Source organism: Gossypium hirsutum, chromosome A02 (assembly GCF_007990345.1).
Source record: "Gossypium hirsutum isolate 1008001.06 chromosome A02, Gossypium_hirsutum_v2.1, whole genome shotgun sequence".
In the NCBI taxonomy this organism is placed as follows: Eukaryota; Viridiplantae; Streptophyta; class Magnoliopsida; order Malvales; family Malvaceae; genus Gossypium; species Gossypium hirsutum.
Genome location: NC_053425.1, coordinates 79,101,108 through 79,112,053, shown reverse-complemented (window position 1 = coordinate 79,112,053; position 10,946 = coordinate 79,101,108). Strand labels below are relative to the sequence as shown.

Genomic DNA, 10,946 nt, shown 5'->3' with positions numbered 1-10,946 from the left:
TGTTGCTTGGCAAACAACCTTGCGATCGTTCAGAGATCAACTTGGCAAGCTGTCCAATTTGAGTTTCAAGCCCTTGGATCGATGCTTGTTGATTCTTAAGTGCTGTCTCGGTATTCTGAAAACGAGTTTCTGACACTGATATAAACTTTGAGAGCATCTCTTCAAGGTTGGGCTTCTTTTCCTATTGGTAGGGTGGTTGTTGGTAGCTTGGAGGTGGTCTCTGATTTCCTTGGCCTCCCCATGAAAAATTTGGATGGTTCCTCCAACCTGCATTGTAAGTGTTGATAAATGGGTTATTTTGGGATCTAGAGTTACTGTTACCCATATATTGGACTTGTTCTTCCTCGATGCTAGGGTTGAAGGGTTGATATTCTGTGCATGCTCCTCTTCCATTCGAATTGCACCTCATCACTGGATGTACCTGAGTAGAACCAGACAAACCATCAATCTTTTTATTTAAGAGTTCTACTTGGTTAGATAGCATAGTAACCACGTCGAGGTTGAAAACACCGGCTGCTTTCGTCAGCTTTGTTCTCATAACTTGCCACTGATAGTTATTTATTGACATCTCCTCAATAAATTCGTAAGCCGCCTCGGGTGTCTTATTATTGATAGTTCCTCTAGCGGCTGCATCAATCATCTGTCGAGTCGAAGAATTCAGGCCATTATGGAGCGTTTGAACCTGTAGCCAAAGCGGTAACCCATGGTGAGGTCATCTTCTCAAAAGGTCCTTGTATCTCTCCCAAGCATCGTAGAGTGTTTCTAAATCCATCTGCACAAAAGAAGAAATATCATTACGAAATTTGCCTGTTTTAGCCGGTGGAAAATATTTTAATAAAAATTTTTTGGTCATTTGTTCCCAAGTAATGATTGACCCTCGTGGTAATGAGTTCAACCATTGTTTAGCCTTATTCCTTAACGAAAAGGGAAACACAAAGGTATCACAAAATTCTAGGAAATTTTCTAAGTGAGCGTTGGGATCCTCGTCCTGCAAACCATCAAACTAAACAAACTATTGTATCATTTGAATTGTGTTAGGTTTCAGTTCAAAATTATTTACAGCAATAGCATGTCTAACTATACTTGACTCAGTTCCTATTAAATTAGGTTCAGCATAATCATACATAGTGTGCGGAGCAGGATTTTGATTAACAGGAATTGCAGGAGGTAACGGATTTTCTTGGTTCTCAGCCATCTCCTCGGTTGTGGTTTGAATATCATCTTCTTGGTCGTTCTCTGTGTATCTTAAGCTTCGCCTTATTTCTCTTTGGTTTCTGCGAACTGTGCAATCGATCTCACTATTAAAAAGTAATGGTCCTGACGGGTTTCTTCTAGTCATAAACTATAAGAACCTGCCAAAAAAAGGGAAAAAGAAGAATTAGTAATAAAAATTTAAATTGCAGTAAAAGTAAATGGCTAAAGTAATAAAAATCGAGTGTTCCTAATATCTTAGTTCCCTGGCAACAGCACCAAAAACTTGATGCGTGATATTCGTGACAGGTTTTAAATATTTATAATGAATCGTTCTTGAAACTAACTATTATCACAATGAAGGCAAGTGTACCTATCGAACAGTAGTATAGCTTTAGCAAGACCGGATTGTCGAACCCAAAGGAACTAAAAGTACTAGTAATGACTGTCTTTTTATTATCTAGCCTAAAAATATAGGGTTTGTTTTAACTAACTAATTAACTAAACTAAAAATTCACAGAAAATAGAATTGGGGAATTACTTTTGGAAAACTCGATTGATTGAGACAATACCTAAGGAAAAATCCACCTAGACTTCACTTTTTATTTGACTCTGAATCGGACGATTTATTCATTTGACTTGATTCGTAGAAATTCCTAAGTTATATTATTTTCTCTCTCGAGACTAACAACGTCTAACCCTAGGCTGAATAATTGAAATATCTTTATAATTAACTCCCTAGGGTTGCATTAACTCGATCAATGGATCCCCTTATTAGGTTTCACCCTAATCCGTTAAAATCTTGTCACCCTATCTCTAAGCGCACAACCCACTCCGCTTAATTATGACAAATGTACTCTTAGACAGGGTCTATTCCTCCTTTGAATAAGAGCTTAACTTGAATCAATATCCTTGAATATCAAAACAAGAATTAAGAACACATAATTAAGAACAAGTCAAATATTTATCATACAATTCAGATAATAATAACAAGATCTGTCTTAGGTTTCATTCCCCTTAGGTATTTAGGGGTTTTAGTTCATAACTAAAAAGGTAAACATCTCAGAAGAATAATGAATGCAAAACATAAAGAAAAACCCAAAACTCCTGAAGGGAAATTGAGGGGAGATCTTCAGTCTTGATGATGAATCCAGCTTCTGAGATGGATCAATCGGCTTTCCTTGAGCAGTTTCCTGCTTCCCTCTCTGTGTCCCCTTTTTCCTCCTCCTCTAGAGTGTATTTATAGGCTTTAGAACGCCTAAGAACCCTCAAAATTGGCCTTTTTCGAATTGGACTAAACTTGGGCTCAGCAGGGACACGCCCGTGTGACACACCCGTGTGCGATTACTTCAGGCCGTGGTCAAGCCTGTTAAATAGGCACGGGCGTGTGGTCCACCCGTGTGAGTCGTGCTTCGATTCTGCCAAATTGACACGGCCGTGTGGTCTGCCCGTGTGAGGAAGTCCAAGCCGTGTTGATATCATACGTTGGCCTATTTTCTCCGTTTTTGGCCCGTTTCTCGTTCCTTTCACTCTCCTATGCTCACCTAAGTATAAAACATGAAATTAAGGCATTAGAAGCATCGAATTCACCAATTTTAAGGAAAAATCATCCATAGAATGCACTAAGCATGGGATAGAAATATGTATAAATTACGGTTTATCAACGGGCGTGTGACCCCTATTTTAGCAAAAAAAATTTAAGTGTCGTAAAATTTTCTAAAGTTCTCGGTTTAGTCTTAAACCGCTTCCAAAGCATGTTTTGGGCCTCGTAGGCTCATTTTAGGGATGATATGATTGGTTGTTAAAAAGTTTTAATTTGGTGCCAAATTTACAACTCGAAATGTATGTTTGCTTGTGTTTAAGTTCGGTAATGCCTCGTATCCTGTTCCGGCGTCGAATACGGGTAAGGGGTGTTACAAAATCGGGTAAGGGTGTTACACACTATCCATTTTCAGCCATGAATACAGAACACCAACATTCAACCTTTCCCTCTTCTCTTCATTTGGAATATGAAATTTCACCTAAAACCTAAGGAGATAAAGAATCCTTTATTTTTCTCTATTTTTATGTGTTTTTATAATACCCTGAAAATTTCTATAGTAAGATATTATCCTTGATATAGAAAAATAAGGAAATAAGTGATAAAAATGAAAGTTTTGAGTTATGACAACATTGGGAAGTAAATTATGATATCTTGATTTAGGAAAGGACTAAATTGTAAAAGTGTGAAAAGTTTTGATGCACAAGAGTAAATACTCAAAAACTGAGAGGTTAAAGTAAATACTCAAAAACTGGGAGGTTAAAGTAAATACTCAAAAACTGAGAGGTTAAAGTGTAAATATGAAAAGTTTAAGGACCAATAGTGTAAATATTTCAAGGGTGGAATGATCTAGAAACCAAGAAAAATGGATGAATTAGGACCAATTTGAATAGGTGAAGAATTATGAGGGACTAAATTATAATTTTACCAAATTAAATGATGACTCAATGATGGAATTTTGAAAGATAATCAAGGGCAATATGGTCAATTAGAAAGAGAGAGAAATCTAGAGAAAATGATGATGTCGGCGATATTTTAGATAAAATAAATAAATAAATATTAGTTTATTAATACTTTAAATTGATTTTTAAATGATATTTTATTATTTTATTATTATTTTATTTAATATATATAAATGTAAGGAAAGAAAGAGGGGGATGATCACCTTTCTCATGCAATAACGTGAGGAGAAGAAGAAGAAAAGAAGTTTTCCTTTCCTTACAATTTGGTTCTTCCACCAAAAATTCACCATTTTCACCTAGAAATCAAAAGAATTTCCATAGCCATCAAGAGAGAAAGATAACAAGGAGACTATGGGGAAGCTAGAATATCAAGTTGAATTCAAGAAATAGAAGCTAGAGGAGAGAGAAAAATCAAGTTAAATGTTGAAATCAATAAGAAAAGGTAAGAACATCAAGATTTCAATATATCTTTAAGTTTGATATTATTAAAAAAGCATGGAATTGATGTTAATGTAGAGTTTTCTTATATATGGACCTATGTTATTGACATGTTAGTGAAGAGAAAATAAGAGAAAGTGATGAGAAATAGTGTAGAGAAAGAAATAAGGGTGTTATAAACATGGTATATACACATCTTGCACTAAAATAGTTTTGGATAGCAGCAGTAGGCTAACTTTGAAAAATCACCATAAATTGTGAAAATCCAATTATAGGATGAAAAAAAATATGGAATTAAAGCATATTGAGTCTAGTTTCTTATAGAATAAACAGTGTAAGAAATGGAATTGTGAATTATGAGATATAATAAATTTTGTGAGACAAGGTCAGAATGATTTCTGGTCCCGCTATTCTAACTTTGGAAAATCATAACAAATTGGAGAAAAATAATTAAGGACTTTATATTTTTAAAATCCTCAATGAGACTATGTTCAATATAAATAAGCGGGAACATCATCTGAATCTCGTACGAGGAGATAATTAATTCTTAGTAAAGAAGGGTCGGAACTATCAAACAGCAGAACAGGGGTAACTTTAAAGAATAAACTGTACTTATTGGCTAAACAAAAAAAATTCTAAAAATTTTATGGTACGAAGATATATGAGTCTAGTTTTAGGGAAAATTAACGGATCTTAATTTGGAGTTCTGTATCTTAAGATAAAAATAATTTAGTGACTATGACACGGATGGACAGCTTTGGATATACATATAAGTAAATAGTGAAATAGATAATGTTACTTATAAGCATGTTATATACATTAAGGATGTGGAATGGAGAGGAGGAGGACGAAAATATATATGAATATTCAGCTAGTATGGTTCATTTGCATGTTTTAGGCTTAAGGACTAAATTGAATAAAAGTAAAACTTTACGGGACAATTTTGTAAAAATGTCAAAATGACCAAATTGAAGGGAATGAATTATTTTATTATCTAAATTAATAAATTGAATGAAATTATTAATTTAAGATTGGGTGAAAATTGAGAAAATGATAAATTACCAAAATGCCCCTGAATCTTGATATTTCTACAATTTCGCCAGGTAAGTTCGTGTAACTTGAATTATATTCTTAAATAATTGTAATGTATGTTATTTATGTGAATATGATTTAAATATCCCTTGTATGAAAATTGATGAAACATTGATATATTTAATAAAAAGGGGAAGAAATCCCGATTGAATGAAAGGAAAATTCGATGAATCTCAGAAAAGGAATTGACGGTAAAAAGAATCTAGCCCAGACGGGTGATCCTATCCTGATATAGCCCTTCCAAAGAATACGTGTAAAATGGATTTAGCCCAGACAGGTAATCCGAATTAGGTTTTGAATTTAGCCTGGACTGGTAATTCAGATCCAAGCTCATTAGAGTAATTGCTGTTACAGGGGATTTAGCCTAGACTGGTAATCCCTCTGTAAGGATGAGGTTCGCGGGAATGTGCTTTCTGAAATGAAATGTGTAAAACCATGGTTGAAAGATACCATAGCAACATGATATGAAATGTGTAAGACAATGGTTGAAAGATACCATGGCAACATGATATGAAATGTGTAAGACCATGGTTGAAAGATACCATGGCAACATGATATGAAATGTGTAAGACCATTGTTGAAAGATACCATGACAACATGATATGAAATGCGTATGACCATCGTTGAAAGATACCATGGCAACATGATATGAAATGTGTAAGACCATGGTTGAAAGATACCATGGCAACGTGACATGAAATGAATAAGACCATGGTTGAAAGACACCATGGCAACGTGACAGAAAATGAGTAAGACCATAGTTGAAAGACACTATGGCATCATGTTGAAGATAAATAAGATCGTGGATGAGAGATGCCAAGACATCTGTTTAACAACTAATATTCAGGTAATATGTCCCTGATGACGAATGGTTATATGAATTGTTTATACAAAATGGTTGTATGAAATGTTTACAAGAATTGGTTATATGGAAATATATGTACAAAACAGTTGTATGGAATAATTAAGAAGATAGATAAATGAAATAAGTATTGGTACATGGAATTTAATTTATGTTAAGTTTAACATGAACAATTACTAAAATAAATATACATAAGATATATGGAAATGATGGTGCATGAAATATTGATATAAAGAAATGAATGATATATGCTTATGAAGAAACGATAAGAGAATAATATGTTTCGTGACATGTACATATATGATTATCTTTGATATGTTGATACAAGGAAATTATGTAAATTGAGACTATTATTAAACTCAAGTGTGATATGTCGAGAAAATAGGTATATCAATGTTGAAATTATATGAAATATGTACTACTAAAAATATTATTTTTTGATACTTATACAAGTGCCAAGCTATTGATTGAACGGTAATATGTTTAGTTATATGATGTATTGAATCGGTAAGTATTTAATTGAAATTTTTGTTAGATGATATGTAAATCCTAATAATGCCCCGAAACCTTATTCTGGCAACGGATACGAGATAGGGGTGTTACAGTTTTTAAGTTGACTCCTCTGTTAGAAAGTTTTGATTGAGTTTTTTTCTTTAAATCTTGAGTTTTAGATGGTTTATTTGTGCATGGGTAATATGGTAAAAAAAATTCCTTATTCCGGGCATTTGTCGAATAGCCATTTAGGCATGAGTGTCCTAAATAGCTATTACAGGACTTTGTTATTTAGTCTTATTTTAGGCTATTCTACAAAATAAACATTCAATCAACCAAACGTTTTAAATACTATTGAGAATTGAATATGCTTGAAATGGTTTAGCTATTCAGGCAAACCAAACATAGCGTTAATTTCTATTGGAACTCATTAAGTTCTTATGAACATACTTAGTTTCTTTCTTCTTATTTTCAGGCTCTTAGGTTGGACGTTGTCATAGTAGGGAATTAGCCAGATTAAAGGCCTATTGTGAGCCTTTTCTTTTAGGACATTTGTTAGTTGCCACCTGTTGAAATTATCAACCTGTATTTGAAAAAGATATTTTGTAATTCCGGATGTTTATTTGTAGCATTGTTGGGCTATATGTCAAACTTGGTTTTATGTGGTACTAAACTAAAACAAATTTTAAATTACTACTCAAATGATAACTCGATGATGAGATTTTATCTGAACTTGTGAATATTTATGAAGCCTCCACCAAAAACTGTTTAGTCATACTCATCTATTGGTGGCACAACACTATTTTTAACCACTTTCAACTTATTATATGTTTTCAATTTAGTGGGACTCCTCTCTAGCAAGCTGGTACCCGCCAAGCTAGGATTTTGGTTTTCAAATGGTATAATTAGTTAAATGGTTTTAACTTGTGATACTCCATGCCTAAATTCAACGATTGAGTTGGGCGTAGGGTGTTACATTTTTCTTGCCAGCCTCAGCTCTCCCTAAAATGAAAAAATTTTTCATTTAAGTCTTTTAAAATTTTTAAAATTTTAAACTAGTAAAGGTAAAATTACACTTTGACCCCCTTAAAGATAATAAAAATTTGATTTAATCTTTTAAAAATTATAAGGATATAGACTATTAGAATGGTGAAATTGTATTTTATTATTGTAAAAATTATAATTTAATTTTGACTCCTAAAATTTTTTTCAGACTTTGCCTCTATCCATTTATGCAAAATTTTTATAGTACCCAGAAATAAAATCCCAAATCCTAGCTTTTACCTCTTGAATCTTTTTATACACTTTTGTTTCATGTCTCGCCGTGAAAGGTCGAAACATACCTAGTTCCCTACATTTTATCAAATTTCTGTTTAACAACTACATTTTAAAAAAGCTAAATTTTTACTCTATTTACATGTTTTTGCATGGTTTTTACCTTAGTTTACGATACCATAGGTAAACTAAAAGTAATACTCTCATGACTGCTTCAAATGAATCTGACCACCTTTTTTTACCTACTAAAATAGGTAATTAATGCTAATAAAGTGTCACAAAAATTAAGTGGGATGGAATCAAAAAGCTAAGAGGAGAGGAAGGGAAATTAAGAAGTAGAGAGTAAAATTGCGAGCATCGGTGCAGTTTCACCACAACTCCCTATGTTCTGTGAGGTTCATCCCTCTCATGGTTTTTTCACCTTTGGTCTTTTTTTTTTTTTAAACTGACCTTTCCTTTTTTTTTCTGATTAGGGGATTAGGTCGATTAACTTTTAGATGACATAATTTAAGTTATTTATCAACTCTTTTTACCTGTCAAGTGAGTGGTTATATGGAGATGAAGTGTCATGCCACATCAATTTTCGTTAGTTAGAAAATAGATAGGTGACCAAAATAATAAATTATTGTAATGATAATAATTATATTATAAAATTATTATTTAGGTGACTAAAATAAAAATACTCAAAAAATTAGATAACCAACTAAATAGTTTGTTAATAATTTAATTTAAAAACCCCATAAAACCTAAATGGCTGAATCATTAATTTGTTATCATTTCTGATTTCTCCCAAACGGTTAAATCATTTCTGATTAACCAATAAATTCATAAATTCCAAGATTTGACTGAATATTTATATTTTTTCAATGTTAACTGCATGAATTACCTACTCAATTTGTTTGCTTTGTTCCTGTTTTCATTAAAATGTTGACCATAATTACAAATTACAAATCAATTTTATTAGAAAAAGTAATAGATTATTCGAATGAAATATTTAATAGAAATCTATTATAGATAATTAGTGTTCTGAATTAAGATTTCAAAATACTTTCATGAAACCGGGTCCATAAAATTGAAGCTATAATAATAATAATAATAATAATAATAATAATAATAATAATGCCTTTGAATTAGAGCCTCTTTGTCTAATTATCTTTCTTTTTTTTTGTTCATTCCTCATTTATTTTTACTACTCTAATTGTATTTCTTATCTATTTAATGCACCTTAAATGACAATGATGAATTGGGTAAAAAAGAGAGCAAAAATAGACAAATTAAACGGAACCAATCTTATTTGGTTTGATTATTTCGATTATCCTTTTATTTTGTTTGGGTTATTTTGATTATTACATAATTTTTGTTTTATTCAATTGTTGTCATGTAAAAATTGAATCCACTGAATGCACACTTTACTGCTAGCATATCGACAGATAATATAACTTGTAGCATGTATTAGAAATGAATTAGGAAATGAATTAAATGATTTTGTGGCATGTGTTGGTATTTTTGAAGTTCCATATTGTGAAGCAATAATTTTTAAAGTTTAGGTTAGATTAAATAATTAAATCCCTTTACTTTGTGAAGATTGGATCGAGAGCATTGAAGACATATCTTTCAACAGTCCACATTATTTCATATTTTATTAATATATTATTTTCAACTATTTTAGTTGTTATTTAATAGATATTTGATAGTAATTGATTCTTAATATGTTAGCAAGTCTCAAACTTCTATACATTTGAGAGACTTGTATAAGTTTATGCACGTTGAGTATTGAGGGCACCTATCTATTCAAGTGAGGAACATTATCTACGAGTGCATTTGTGATTGTAAAATCTTTGTATTGTGATTTTACAGACTAAGTTCTCAGCGGGAAAATTTACTGGTGAGAGATCTAGTCTTTAAATACAAAAATGAGGATTCTAGACCAATGCGTGTTAGACTAGGATCACTAGTTGTATTGAGTTCAAAGATAATAGATTTTTCAGTGAGCTAGGTTCCACAAATGTGGGGAAACTAAACTACATAAACAATTTTGATATCCCTTGTTTTTATTTTGGTTTTTGTAGTGCTTGCAATAGTACCCATTTCCACAACCACTTTTGCTCATATTTCCTTGCAATTATCGTCAGGTTCAAATCAACAAGCTATAAGATGTTTGGGTATTCTTTTGCATGCATCCATATAGTCTCACTTGTTTTGTGCTTTTGATGAGTATAAAACACATTTTTAATGGAATTATGAAAGTATTGATATGTTGTCCATGTTTTGATGAATTATGATATAAGTCGAACATATTCTAGGAAGGGATTACACCTATTTATGGTCGTTCTTTAAGCATGTTTCAAGTTTACCAAGTGTGAGGTGTTTCGGTAGTTGTTTATGGCGTTTTAAACTTATGAGTTCTCTAAGTCCAACTTTTGCTATTAAACCTTTTGGTGGTGAAACAAGTGAAATTTAAGTTAATGTTTGGCTATAGGTTGTGGTTTTGATACTTGGTTCTTCTAGTATCACAAGTCAAATAAATTTAAAAAAAATTTACAATTTCACGAAATTATATCGATGCTTTTTTAGAGGTAGATGTACTTCTCACTCAAGTTGCCTATTGCACTATTTTAATGATTTTACGCCCTCCGAAGCTTGTAGTTAGTTTCAAATACATCTAAATACTTACAAACCGATTCTAATTTATTTGAGCATGATTTTAATGTTCTAAAATTAGTTTTATTTGTTTTCTATGAATTGATAAAAATGTTTTTAATGTTTAATTTCTCAAATAAATAAAAAGTTGTGCTCCGGTAAAACCTCCCATTCATACCATACATTGAGACAGATAAGAGGTGTTACAGTCCAATTGAACCCTTTGAAAAATATTTTCCAAAAAACTCAATCAATGGCTCTAATCAATCCTCAAAGAACAAATTCTTGACAAACTTCATTCTCACATGTACCAAACCCTCAACTCTTTCGATTTAAAAATTAAAGTTCAATTAATAACAATACTTAAGGGCTTCTGTTAAATTGAATTACGTGCAATATTTAAATTAAAATTTTACATGTCTAAATAAAATTTGAAAAACCAAATAAACAAATA

General features: G+C 31.9%; 1 non-coding gene across 1 annotated transcript; it reads left to right on the top strand.

Moving 5' to 3' along the window:
* Nucleotides 1-698: 698 nt before the first annotated feature.
* On the top strand, nt 699-805 carry LOC121217182 (small nucleolar RNA R71). The gene has a single exon (XR_005913340.1). It is a non-coding gene; the product is annotated as a small nucleolar RNA R71 (small nucleolar RNA).
* The last annotated feature ends 10,141 nt before the right edge of the window (nt 806-10,946 follow it).